Source organism: Saccostrea echinata, unplaced genomic scaffold (assembly GCF_033153115.1).
Source record: "Saccostrea echinata isolate AGI-Se365-2 ecotype Australia unplaced genomic scaffold, CSIRO_AGI_Sech_v1 ptg000058l, whole genome shotgun sequence".
Taxonomy (NCBI): Eukaryota; Metazoa; Mollusca; class Bivalvia; order Ostreida; family Ostreidae; genus Saccostrea; species Saccostrea echinata.
In genome coordinates, this window is record NW_026889807.1 from 290,304 (window position 1) to 304,859 (window position 14,556).

General features: G+C 30.4%; 1 long non-coding RNA gene across 1 annotated transcript; it reads left to right on the forward strand.

The window, feature by feature from the left end:
* Window positions 1-9,953: 9,953 nt before the first annotated feature.
* On the forward strand, window positions 9,954-14,408 carry LOC133174645 (uncharacterized). The gene is made up of 3 exons (XR_009719153.1): window positions 9,954-10,024; window positions 12,180-12,263; window positions 14,328-14,408. It is a non-coding gene; the product is annotated as an uncharacterized LOC133174645 (long non-coding RNA).
* Window positions 14,409-14,556: the final 148 nt, after the last annotated feature.

Below are 14,556 nucleotides of genomic sequence, written 5' to 3' on the forward strand. Positions count from 1 at the left end.
TTACTTTCTAGACAATCCAGGCCATCCCATCCCGATTTACATCCATCCATGCATTGCCCACTGATTCTACTGCAGTTCTTGGACAAAGCGCAAAACATACTGCATTCATGTTGACAATTTACTCCATAAAAACCAAAATCACATACTTTGAAGAAAAATGCAAATTAAAAGTACGCATTTAGAATGACATTATATTTCTCATCTCAAACTCTACATTTCAAGTCATAAAACAGATAAAATGAAAAAAAGAAAACAAAGAAAAAAATGCACTTAAAACAAAACTACTCAATATATTATTACATCTTTGAAAATGTTAAAAACTATTGATTTTGAAATAACGGCTGACTTCTTTGAAATACGCTCTGTCTGTCTGTTGTACTCAGGTAAAACGATGTGCATTAAAAAAAGAATATTATATTTTTTGTTTCTTTTTTTGATTTCTTTCATTCTGCCAAGCAACCACATTGTTGTCATTGCAGACGATCTTATTTGTTTAGGAAAGGGGAATAATTCGAAAAGAAACGAAAATAGAAAAAAAAGTCAGGAACGACAAGTTTGAATTCAGGAAAATAGTGTAAAAGTATAATTGAAAAATTAATTGAAAATCAAGTATTTTATTAAAAATAGCGATACTGTAAATGACAAAATTAAGCAATTTAGAAAAAAAGTAAAGTGAAATACGATGATTTAAAAACTGGAACTTCGAAGGAAAAGATTGGGATCGACTTTGAAATTTAGCAATGCCTTTATTTTATTTTTATTTTTATTATTATTATTATTATTATTATTTTTTTTTTTTTAAATTTATTGATAAAAGGGAAATCAGTACGGTAAAGAAAAACAAAAAGAGAAGAATTTAAACGAAAACAGATATATCTTATTTTATTCAAAAAGTTATACAGGATTTTTACTTGGGAAGGACACATCTTCTCACTTATACGGCCTTCGGAACTAACTTATAAGTAGACAAATAGAACAAAAACTGAGATTTGACAGCCGTGAACAGCCTTGTAAACAACAACAGTAACATTTTAAAGCCCAATTTTTGAGATATATAGTATGGAATGCCCTTAATTTCAAGCAACTTTTAATTAGAACTACTTTTAAATAAATACTTTTTTTAAATAAAAGTTTATCTTTATACAAAAGTCCAACATTTATCATTATTGGATTTTATATCATAAATAACTGCTTAAGCATATTGTTCTTGCATTTCAAGTCTGTTTCAATTGAAAAATAAAATAGAAAAAAATAAATAATCCACACCTTCATCGCACATGATTCCTTTATATCCTGCTTTACATCCCTGAGAACAATTCCCGTATCTATGATCACAGTTTCCTGTACACTCTCCACATGTACTAGTACAGTTTACACCGAAAGTTCCCTGGGCACAAGCTAGAGGAGAAAATGTACTTCAGATAAATAAAAATTTTGGAAAAATACAAAAATGTTATTTAATGGACTTTTAAACATCTCTCAGGAAATAGTATTTAGCCTTGAAAGTACATGTATAATATAAGCATTTGATTACTTTATAAGGGTTATTTTTTTCTTAAATTAAGGAAAAATGCAACAATCTTATAAGATGGATCTGTAAAACATTTCTCAGGAAAGATAGTTTCAACATTGAATGACCAATATAAACATTTAATTATTTTATGCGATTTTATTTTCTAAAATGCGAATCTCAAAAATGAGTGAAAACTAGCTTATTCGACACGGGTGCAAATATATTAATTTGAAATCCGGCCCTTATTAAAACTTCAATGTTAATGTTTTTATTTTAATGTTTTAAAGCGTGCAATTTGACAGTCTGTCAATCCCGACTAAGTTTATTTTTTCCCAGTGCTATTTGAGTAAGATATGTTTTACATAAGAGGCATTTTTAGTTTCAGCTAAGCCCTTGAACTGCATTTATAAAAACAAGTCAAAAAATTGAAATTTGCTGGGTTTTTTTTTTCAAATCATTTTTGAACATACTGCCGTTTGTGATATTAATTCTATTTAAAATACAAGTACAAAGTAAATTATAAACAGGAAATATCATGGAATTGTGTCAAATAAACAAATTGATATGAATTTCCGACATGAGAAAAAGGGTCATTTTTTAAAAAAAAAATTGACCTATCAAAGGTTAACAGTTTCTAACAAAAATGGAATTACATATAAATTTCAAAAGAGTAATACTTGAAACTTATTTGGTTGACATAATTATTGTACTTATCAGGTATGTTAATCTCTTATGTGGCAACTAAATGAGCTGCTCAATAATAATAATAATAATAATAATAATAATAATAATAAAAACTAAACAAACCAAAAAAAAAAAGAAAAAAGAAAAAAAAAACATATAAAATGATGAAGTGCAAGAATTTATTTTTATTGAATAAAAGCAATGTGTGTGAAGCCTTCAAAAATCGGAAATGCTCATAATATAGGACACCTTCCGCTTTTATATTTTGATACAAAATCATAAAAATGTCTAAATATACGGAGTTTAAAGCCCATATAGTATGTTATACTTTTAATGCCATTGTATCTGAAGCGATTTTGGGTCGGGTGCCTTAAATAAATACAAATGATACAAAAAAGGGTGCCTGAGTCAATATATTTTGTTGTCAAATAATGCAAATTAGAAATTTCTATATTATTAAAAAAATTGATTTCTATGTGCAGGTATGTTAAAGCAGCGCCCAAGTCATTATTCGGCAAATTTACTTTTTTTATACAATATAACATTGATAAATAAGAAAATCAACGGATTAAACTTTGACATTTTTATACATTCCAAAGAGTCAATGAGTCGTAAGCTAAAAGAAGCACTTCACTACGGCGTCATCCTGTGACGTCTTTTAATCGAAAAGTATGTCTTTTCTTCTTTTTGAAAACTAATAAAAATACATATTTCGAAAAGCTTACTGAAATTACAATATTCCCCGATGTACCCGGCTTCGCACCATAAACAAACACCCGTCCCTGCATTACAATTCGGACAATTTGCTGGGCAAGGAAACAAGCAGTCTGGTCCATAGATGCCTTGAGAACATCCTGTAATACAAATAGTGTCACAACTAACAAGTGTATCACTCGGCACACCTCGGCCGAATCGTACCTCGTCTGACTTCGTCTGTAATATGTAAAGCTCATTGCACCGGAGCTACTTTATATGATATATGGATGTGCCCTTAATTAATTAATAATTACACATGCATAGTGTGCTGAATTCGATCCGTTCACAAACATTTGATTATGTAAAGATACTAGGTGCATGTTTTATCGTAAGTCTTATTCTAAGTGTTACTTTACTGCTTTTGAAGATTTTTATTGTATGTCCGATGCATGTTTTATCATCGTTTGGGAAGAGTTACGTTTTCCCTTAGCGGTAAACAGGCAGCCTTATCCCAAATATCAAGTAAGGACGCATATCAAGTTTCTTCGTACAACCGAGATTTCATGAAGATGACGGAATCAGAAAAGGTTTGACTAATGGGTTGAGGATATCTTGTAGATCAAAATTTGCTGAAATCATCACCCTCGGGCAGAGGGCGTGGTCTCAAGGTCACTTCAAAGTTGTCCAAAATTTATGTTAATACGTTTATATTTTGCCTACTATAAGGACTAAGATTATGAAATCTTGTCAGTTTATGCATCTTAGGACCTCATATCATGTTTTTTCAAAAGTAAGTTTTGCAGTCATTTTTTTTTTTTTCAAATTGATTTAGAGGCATATGTTAGACATTTAAGGTCTATGATCATTAACATCAAACAAAAGTTGATGCATCTTACGTCCTCAGAGTTTTTCACCTGAAAAGTAGGTCACCATATCCTACATTTTGAATTTATGGCTAATATTTTTCAAAACATTTAAGGTCATTAATTTAATAATGAGAGCTTTAGAGTTATTAAATCTTTTAAGCTGATGCATCTTGGGGCCATAAAGCATATTTATTAAATGGAAGGTGACAGTGACCTACTTTTTGAACGTTGCAACCTTTCGATTTAATTGTTTAAGTGGCATATTTTGGACATTCTAAGGCCTATGATCATAAAACATCAACTGAAAATTAGATCACCGTGACCTACTTTTGAAATTTTATGCTATTTTATTTTTAATATTTCGAAAACAATTTGGCTTACAATCATCAAACTTTGTCAGCTGATGCATCTTGCATCTCGGATTACGTCGACTGAAAAGTAGGTCACTGTGACCAACTTTTCAATTTTTATGGCTATAATTAAATATATCAGGAACAAACTGGCTTAGAATCATCAAACTTTTTCAGTTGATACATCCTGGATCCTCAAGTAAGTCGACTGTACAGTAAGTCATTGTGACCTCTTTGAAATTCTATGGCTTTGTTTAAATATAGTTGGGTACTTTTTGGCTTAGCATCATCAAATTCTGTCAGATGATGCACCTTGGGTCATCAGAGTGAGTCGACTGACAAGTAAGTCCCTTTGACTTACATTTTGAAATTTTATGGTTTTATTTAAATATTTTAGTCAATATTTGGCTTAGAATCATCAAATTTTGTCAGTTGATGCATCTTGGCTCCTCAGAGAATGACAGCTGCTGATAATTAGGCCATCATGAGCTACTCTCAGTTATACATTGGCTTAGAATCATCTTTGATTTATCTAAAATGTAGGTCATGATGACCAACCTTTTGAATTTCAAGGCTTGATCTAAATATACAATATACGTAAAGGCTTCAAACAGAAGTGATACATGTAGGTTGCACAATTTATCAGAAGAGCGATTCAAGGCCGTTGGCCTCTTGTATGTGTAATGGACTGATTTTACAGTTCCATAAAGTTTTAATTCTATCTTTCGCATTTTTGTTTTGCATAATTATTAATACACGTATATGTACGTCGTGCTCATATTCCATCCAAAAGTATAATAAATACATTCTGCCATGAAATATCTATTATAATAAATTTATCATTTATCATAATTCTTACCATAAACCTCAACTTCACAGAGCTCACTGTATGCATACTTAGAATAACCAATCGGATAAACCGTGTCGTTTTTCCTTTCGTTATAATAGATAACATACTGGCCGTATAACTCGCACGTGATATTAGCTACAGCTGGTATTGTTGTCATGTTGTACTCGGTGTCATGGAAACATAACCTGCCATCCTCCTTATTTTCTGTATCTGATATATAGACAGAGAATCCGAGAAATCTCCCAGCTAAAGAATTATTTTCACCTGAAAAAATACACAGATTTATACAATTTTCCTCATTATGAATATTTTCTGGTAGATATCGGTTTAAGTAAAATAATTACCTTTTTTTAATTGACTCCTTTCTAGATATCCAAAGGAAAGAGTTTTATTTAAATATATTAAGCAGGTATTTAATAATGCAGTGTACCAATACAAATGAAACACGTCTAATAAAATTTAATGTAGGTGTACCCCAAACATTGTTGTCTGTTCTGTAGTATATAACTACATGATCAATAAACTTTATTCCAAGCAGGTTGACTCGCCATGAAGCTATATTTTGATAATTTGCAGATATACTACACTGATGACCGCCTGCAGATAAGTTAGATTTTAATCCATCGACTGCCTTGTCCGGTCCAAACTTCGAAGGGTGAGTGGTTCTCTGCCATGTTGGTCGCTTATATGCTATGTTCACTAATTATTAAAAAAAATACTGGAATTATAGTACACACGATTCAAGTTTATCTTTATATTTTGATCTTTTAACTATTTTATACGATATTTCTACAATAAAGCTAATTTTAAATCTTTGAAAATTATTTATTCTTTCCTTCTGATTTTCAATATTTCATTGATCAGTGACTTTTATATAAAAGTATACCAAGAGATCTATGCATGGAATATTTTTAATTTTTGTATTACAGTATAGTCAAAATTTAATTTATTTTGACAAAAGGAAATTGTATGGATAAAATCAATCTAAACTCCATGAATGTAAAAAAAAAAAAAAAAAAAAAAAAAAAAAAATATTCCATTAAGGAAAAGCGGGAGTATCAAATAGAAAACTCTAGAAACATTTCAGCTAGATCATAATGAGTCCCTTTTTAAAAAATCATGATTATCATAACTTTATGTTATTGTATTTAATTTTGGGCTCTTGATTTTATACATAAAATTGCGGTGATAAGGAAAAATAAAAATGTAATTAAAAAATTTAGAGAGAAAAGTTATTTTCTTTATCTCATTTTAGATATTTTAAAAATGAAGTAACGTAATGAAATGATTGCATTTATATATAGAAAATCTTACCGAACGCAGACAAACCACTGATCAGGATGGTTAGTGATAAAAGGGAATATATGCATTTAGACATCACCGATATTTTAAGGCGCACTGATTTCAAGATTTAAAAAAAAATAGCCTCATATAACAGTCCATCAAACTGAAAAAGACACATCAACAATCTACGTTTGCTTAGATTCAATTCGAGCCAATTGAATTTCCTGTAGGGCAATTTTGAAACTAAAATGTAAGCGTCCTTGCTAATTCGTATTGGTCATTTCCTGACATCTAGGAAACGGATGTAATATCAATGAAAAAAATCATGTTTTAATGATGTATGATAAATATACTATCCACATTTTAGTCTGATATCTTTTTTTTAAATAAAAAAGATACATATATTATAACATTTTTAAAAAGAAATAAATTCAATGTATCAAACCATTTTTATGACGCGGAGAAACACTTTAGAATGAAAACATATAAGGGGTATTTTTTTCAATTTGATCCTTCAACGCGTGACTATAAAATTCTGCATTTCCAATGAATAAATCATATCAGAATTCTAAAGCAAAAAAATGAAAATTTTGAGATAATATCTGCAAAGAGTGTATATTTTATATTTAATATCCTTGAAGGTACCTTTCGAAAGGTTCTTTTTCAAGCTTTTTATGGCTCTCCCGACATCAAGATCAAAACCAGTGTTAGAACTTGACTAAATGTTTGTCAAAGCGTTGTGTTGTTATATAGATTGATCATTCCTCAACTATTTTAAAAAGAGAAAATCACATTTGGATTTAAAAGTAATTGATAGAGAAGAATTCTTGTGTACTATTACACTAAGGTACATAGTATGAAGAAATCAATTTTGCAGGGGTTAAATTTTCGTTGTTTTCTACATATAAGAGACCAACGAATTTACGTCTGTCATAAAATATAATTTTCCTACTCCTCCCCAATATATATATATATATATATATATATATATATATATATATATATATATATATATATATATATATATATATATATACTCAACAATTGTTTATCCATGTAATCAAATCCACAAAAAAACAACATTTTTTTTTCTCGAAACCATAAATGTTGGTCTTAAGAATATGTATAATTTTACAGTTTCTTTTGTAATTTTATTACATATTGAGTCATGATCATAAATAAGCCCAGGATTTAGTTTACCTTTTAAAATTCTATTCAAATTCAAGGTCACTAGCAGCGTAACAAGTCCCTTTTTGATCACTGAAGCTCAGAAAACCACCCTTCTGAAAAAAAACAAAACAAAACAAAACAAAACAAGCAAAAGCATTTTAGAAGTTTAAAACAGAAACGTATGCAGAGAATGGACACGTACTATAAATCATATATTATCTTAGTGTTTTGTCTTGGTGTTGCGAGTGCCATGCCAACAACGGGGATATATGAAAAAGGTATTGTATTAAATCAACAGGAGAATGAATTGTACAATGTATGATGTTTTATAATTTAATTAGTTTTTAAAAAAAATTACATGCATTTTATAAAAAAGAATTTAATTTATGGTAATTATCTTTTTCTGTGATAGAAAATTAACAACGTCCTCAAAATGCTGAATATTGCTCATTTTTTAAGTTGCTTATAATTCACCAAAAAGTTCTTTAATAAGCGTTTTTGTGTTTTGAATGCACTTTTGTTTCCAGTGAAGGTGCTGGTAAACCTGACAATGCAATATTTTCTTTCATTCAAGGTGGCGTTTGTTGTTTTCAGTGCATATGACATTAACTATCTCTCTCTCCCCTCGCTCCCTCCTCTCTCAAAATAATATTAGATTATCAGACCTTAAAAAACCAAGATGCAGAAAACATTGTTGTCCCTTGAAAAACATGGTAGCTATAGAAACTTGATGATTAGTTTCATTCACTTGAAAATGCAGCCAAGTGATGTAGCTTAACCATGAAGAAATGAACAGATCACAAAATATCAAAAAGGAAGAGGTTTTTGCCACATATTATGGAAAATTACCTTTTATAATGTATAAGAATGCAAAATGTCACCTCTAAATACTCCATGGTTATGGGTGAACGAATATGTGCCATTGTGTTGCTGTCAGGTACTGTGATGTAATTATTTTGGGCTGTTATTAAAAAAAATGTTAGAAGATACATAATCGTATCTATCAATGTAAATATCTGGCCGGTGTTTTTTTTTTCATCTTTAAAAAAAACTATTCTAACCAGGGTTTCATGATATTTTTCCTTCTTCAAATTATAGTGTCTTATCTTTTATGGACTTAATGTGAATTAAAAAAAAAAGGAGAAAGCAGCAAATCTTCTTTCAATTTTTTCCAATTCTAAAAATTAAAATTACACGTGTAATCTTTTCTTAATTATCGATACGTAATATAAAGATGGGAAAATAGACCTATTTATCTATATTTGTTGAAGAAATTCATACAGCAGATTCATACAGTAGAGGTTTTTCATCATATGTATCTTTCTTGCACTCAAAATAATACAAAATCATTTTAAAGTCAAATGCATGACATTCGTCATATGATATGACTATTTTCCAAAAATCCCCTTTATATCTCTAAGAATTCAGACTAAAATACAACTTTTATTTCGGACAGTCTCAAAGTTGGTTCTTATAGAATGACAAGACTTGTTGAAAATCACTTAGTAAATATTTATGCGCGTATAGAATTTATCTATTTCGTGGTTATCATACTGCCGGGTAAAGTTCACTAACTGACATTGTTAAGTAAATATACAAGGGCTTGACATCCTTCATACCAACACATAATGTTTATCTCTTTTTAAACATTAAAAAAAATCTAGTGTAAATAACTACTTTAGAGTGTATTAAAGCGACAAATAAATAAATAAATAAACTAAAAAATAAATAGTAGCATGTTATAGCATATATATTTTTTTAAGTATAATAAATGCACACGTCGAAAAAAAAGGAAACATCGTTCATTAGATGAAGGCATGTCTAAAATAAAAAGAAAATGAGACAAACAAAAATTCGTTACTAAAACCATGTTGAATTTCCTTTGTTTCTTGACAGGTTTGTTATGCTTGTTGACATATAAATCTACACGTACATATACATTTCAATTTGTATCCAAAGCCATGTTACAGTATAAAAAGTGAATTCAAATTATCTGCTAGGCTTGATAAGAAACAGGAGTATGGAAATGAATGTGCAAAACACAGCTCACTCGCCTCTTTTTATTTTATTTTTTTTTTTTTTTTTTGCTTTTTTATGTTTGCAGACGATGGATTGCATGAAATAGTAGATATTTTAGAAGAATATCTCAATCAAAGAACTTTGATGTCAAATGAACATACACGATCAAAGAAAGTAGAAAATAAGGTAATTTAATGAAGATTTAATTACAAATTGTCTATGATCATTTAATCAATATATATTTAGAAATGAAAAAAATGTGAGGTATGTATGAGGGTTTCAAAAAATTGCTGCATTCTTACTGCTTATCAAGAAAATATAATTTACATGCATTATATATTTAGAAATGAAAAAAAATGTGAGGTATGTATGGGGGTTTCAAAAAATTGCTGCATTCTTACTGCTTATCAAGAAAATATAATTTCCATGCATTATATAAGCAATATAGCAATATCTCTTAAATCTCATAATGATACATATATTTTCAAAGAATGACAAAACTTTACTTTTATTTTTTTAGGGAAAACATTGTTCGGAAGATGAAGACAATGCCGAAAGGCAAACAGTTCATATTGATGGAAATAACGAGAAGGTAAGAATGAAGATATGCTATTTACGTTCCAGATATGTAAGTTAAATGCATACCATTTGACATTATCAGCATAAAGCATACAGGCCTTCGAGAAAGCCATTATAAGCAGTGCTTCCCAGACATTGTATTCTTATAGAACCTTTTGAAATGTAGTTTGCAGCAAAGACGCTATTTTTAGTGTATATAGAGTAAACTGATTTTTAAAAAATATTTTGACACTTTTTAATGTTCTTGAACGTAAGGCATTCAATTGTATTCATGTGGGGCAGATTGGCAACACAAGAAGGGGGTTACCTTTTTTACAAGTGTTTGTATGTCCATGCATTGGTATGTCGAGAGGATTTCACAAACAATTGTGAACAGATTTAGATGATTTTTTTTTATGAAAGACGATTATTTATCTTCCCCCAATAAATTAAATTGTATAATTATCTTCCAAATGATAAAGGCTTTTTTTAAATTATACATAGCTGCTTTTTTTCAATAAAAAAGGAACTCGTTAATTTACATACTTTGTCATTAATCATTTGCAAAATTATTTTGTTAAAAAAATTCTGTTTGTACACATAATACTCTAAGTTGATATTAAGAAGATGCTTGAGTTTCTGATTGACAATATCTATGTAGTTTTTAGAGATCAGATCTTCCTACAATCTGTCGGAATTTCCATAGGTACTAATTGCGCCCCGTTATTAGCAGACATATTTTGTATTCATATGAAGCAGAATATATTCAAAAACGTGTTCCTGAGAAGGAAAAAACACTTGCTGTGGCCTTCAACTCGACATTTAGATAAATCTACAACGTATTATCAATTAACAATAGTTATTTCCATCCATATTTCGGGTCGATATATCCTGGTGAGCTTGAAATAAAAGATGCCGTAGAATCTGACACATCTGTTTTACATTTGGGTATTTTACTTGAATGGTTAAGTATCAACAAAACTTTGTAACAAAGTTGACGACTTCAAATTTTCTCTCGTCAACTTCCCTTTCTTATGTCTCCAGATTAATTCGATATGCAAGAGAATGCCTTATGTACGGACAATTTCTTAAACGAGACAAGCTTTTATGAAACAAATTGATGAAACAAGAATTTCAACACTTTCGTTTGAATTAACCATTTGCATTTCCCACTAATTGGGGCCATCATTTACACACTGAATTGTCAACGGATTTTTCCGTTTTCTCGATCATGACAAGGAATGCACGACAGATGTTACCGGTCGACAGGCGATTGTTACTTCTCAATGACTCCCGATCCCACATCATGTTTTTATAGGTCCGTGTTTGCGCTGCTCCCGGTTTGTATTGTTTCAATGGACGTTTGAGCTTGGTTACTGTTTGTTATCTCTATATTTCATTTCTGAACTCTGTATATTTATTTCATGACTACAAAGGAAACGGCGAAACCGTTTTCACATAGTAGTGAACAAGATGAAAGACAAAGGCAAGAGTCTTCCACAGTCTAAAGAACTGTTTCCCAAGTAGAAACAAAATAAATGTTTAGAGCCTCACTTACTTTTCAGGAATCACTAACTGTAGATTAAGCCATGTTATTAATGCACGTTATGAAAAATAAATTTTTGTACCAACTCCCTTAACTGTACTTAAATTTGTGTATTGATAAAAAAAAATAATAATCTAATCTTTGCACCGCATGGTGTTTAATCAGGAACTATAGGATCTTTTAAAAACTGTTTTATGTGGGCTTAATGTTTAATCTACACACTGATATTTTTACCATGCAATAGTTTTAAACTATTCTATATAATTTTGAACAGGGACATGTAGCAGTTTAAAATCCGTTTAGTTCGGTAAACTTTCTATATTACTTGGTAGGACATTACTCTGGAAAGAATATGTCATATTACCTTGCGAGTTCATTCTTTGGAAAAGGGGTCATGCAAGATTCTTTTATAGGCTTAGGGACAAACTACACTATATCATTAGAAGGAAAGACAGCTCTAGATAATACATCTTTGTTTTTTCCAAAGAAAAAAAAAAGCGAGATGTAAGGTATTCATTCATACATTAACTGTATGGACTCAAAATTCATTTGCAGTTTGTGTAAACTCATTGCATGCGCATTTGCTGTAACGGCGAAGTTTGGTTGTTATGCACACAAGATCATTGTTTTTTTTCCCCTCAAGCCCGATGATTTATGTATCAACAAGAAACAAGAGCAAGATGACGAAAAGGATCGACGACCGCCCCTGGTGTATGGAATCAGAAAGGTAAGAAAGCAGTAAAGACGGTTAAAAGAAACCGAATACTAGCGTCAAAATCATATTCTAATATTTAGATATTCAGTAAAGAGAGATATATATATATATAGAGAGAGAGAGATTATATACAACGAAAAAAAAACCTTAAATATAAAAGGATTGGGAGAATATTTCCTGGTTTTTGACCACACAAAGACCAACAAGCGTATTCAATCTCTCTACACTAGGGAAATTTCGAAGATTAAACTATACATGAGATGTAAGAATTGGCACTATTTCCTCACCAATGTAAATTTTGGTGTAAGGATGATAGTATTGATTTGCATATAGGGATTATATAGGGATGACAGTATAGTCATTGCATGTGGTATTGATTTACGGATGAAAATATAGGTCTTGTATGTAGGGAATATGGGATGATAGAATTGGTCTTGCATGTAGTGATTATATAAGGATGTCAATAAAGGTATTGCTTGAAAGAATGAATTAAGGATAATAGTATGGGTCTTGCATGTAGGGATTATATAAGAATGATAGTATAGGTCTTGCATAAATGATTATATTGGAATGTCAGATTAGGTCTTACAGTAAGGGATGATTAAGGGAAGAAAGTATAGGTCTAGATTACAGTCATCTCATTACAGGCATTGCCGAATTAGTGACACATTTCAACCTTTACATTTTTTTATAACTATGAATGAATTAAAATTATAGATCGGATGATAACTTATCAAAATGAAACTTTGTTTGAAAACATTTGATAAGTATTTTCTGTAATTCTTGTACAAACTAAAAATGTTTACGCTTTAGGGGTGCCCTATAATGATTTATTATTCTGACTGTCCGTTCTTGGCCGATTGTCCGTCCTTTTCTACTTGTCCAAAACATTTTTTCTCCATTTGGCTCAATCTGATTAAACCTTTACCTATATAGTGTCTCTGGTTTAAGGATGTGCGTTGATTCAATCAATTTTCTATATCAAAGGTCAAGTACAAAAGCCTATGTGTAAAATCTTCATTCTTACAATTATAACCCATACAATGTTCTAAGTTAATACATGTGCAGTGTCCTTAGTCAAGGTACTTATATCCGCGGTGAAAGTTATAGCAAAACTCTATTAGAAATCCTTGTCAAGAGCATATTTTATCTCTCATTGGTTCCATCAGCCCAAACTTCACCAAAAGAGTACATATGGATAAAGCTGTAAAAGAAAGGTCAAGGTCGAATCCTAGTAGTGAACACCTTTTTTCTCCTCTGTCTAATTTGAAATATTCTTTAACCAAAGGGTCTTGGGTAAGGGCATGCAGTATTTTATCAAAGTCAAAGGTAAATATAATTTTGTAATCGACTGTTGAAGGTATACATCTGTCGCCCCCCCCCCCCTTTAGTCCAATTCCACTATAATTTCACATAAAACATGGCTTAAAGACAATAAACATCATGTGTATTTTAAAACATATTTGCAAAAGCATTGGTTTTATTTCTTTGCCTCTCATACATCTCTTTGTAATTCTTTACTTAAAAGGGTTTTACAATTATAATTCATGATTTTTGTAATCACATAATTTGGTTTATCAACTTAGTAAAATCGGGTTTGATCCTTATCTACTTAACATTAACCAAAAAAGAGAAGAGATGAAAAAAAAGCTAATAATTTTCTTTTTTCATCCCTAACACTGAAACAATATTTTGCATTTAATTGAAAAACATCAAAATACCATCCTTTACAAGTCCTTTTCAGCCCTTTCTTTTACCTTACAGGAAACAGAGCCTTTGAGATGATCATCTTCTAAATAAAATCTAGCAGTATCAAGCGCGTCAATGCAAGAAATTGTCGATTATAAATGATAAAGCAGTTATTAAATATGCCCGATTAGACATAATTATATTCATATTTAATCAGTTGTACTCCCCTCATCATATGTATATATTTGTTTTAGAAAGTTTAAAGTAAGGCTTGATTTGTGTTTCATTATAAAGATACCTTAATTATTTATAGTTTACGTATATAGAAGTTGGGCTTTAACACAAACATGTTTACGAAACTCAAATAGTTTCTTCACATTTTCGCAGGTCGCAGCACGTGAAAAGAGAAATTTTGGTATCTCAAGAAATCCTTTATGGAAAAACAATGTCATACCATATAATATTGACGCTAAATCTTTTGGTAAGGATGATCAATATGTGATATTTACTGCAATAGATTAGAACATTAGGTCAAAACAGTTACGGTAACGGTCACTAGGCAATCCTGAGTTGATCAGTATGCAATTGTTTATCATTTTACAATCATAAAGAATCT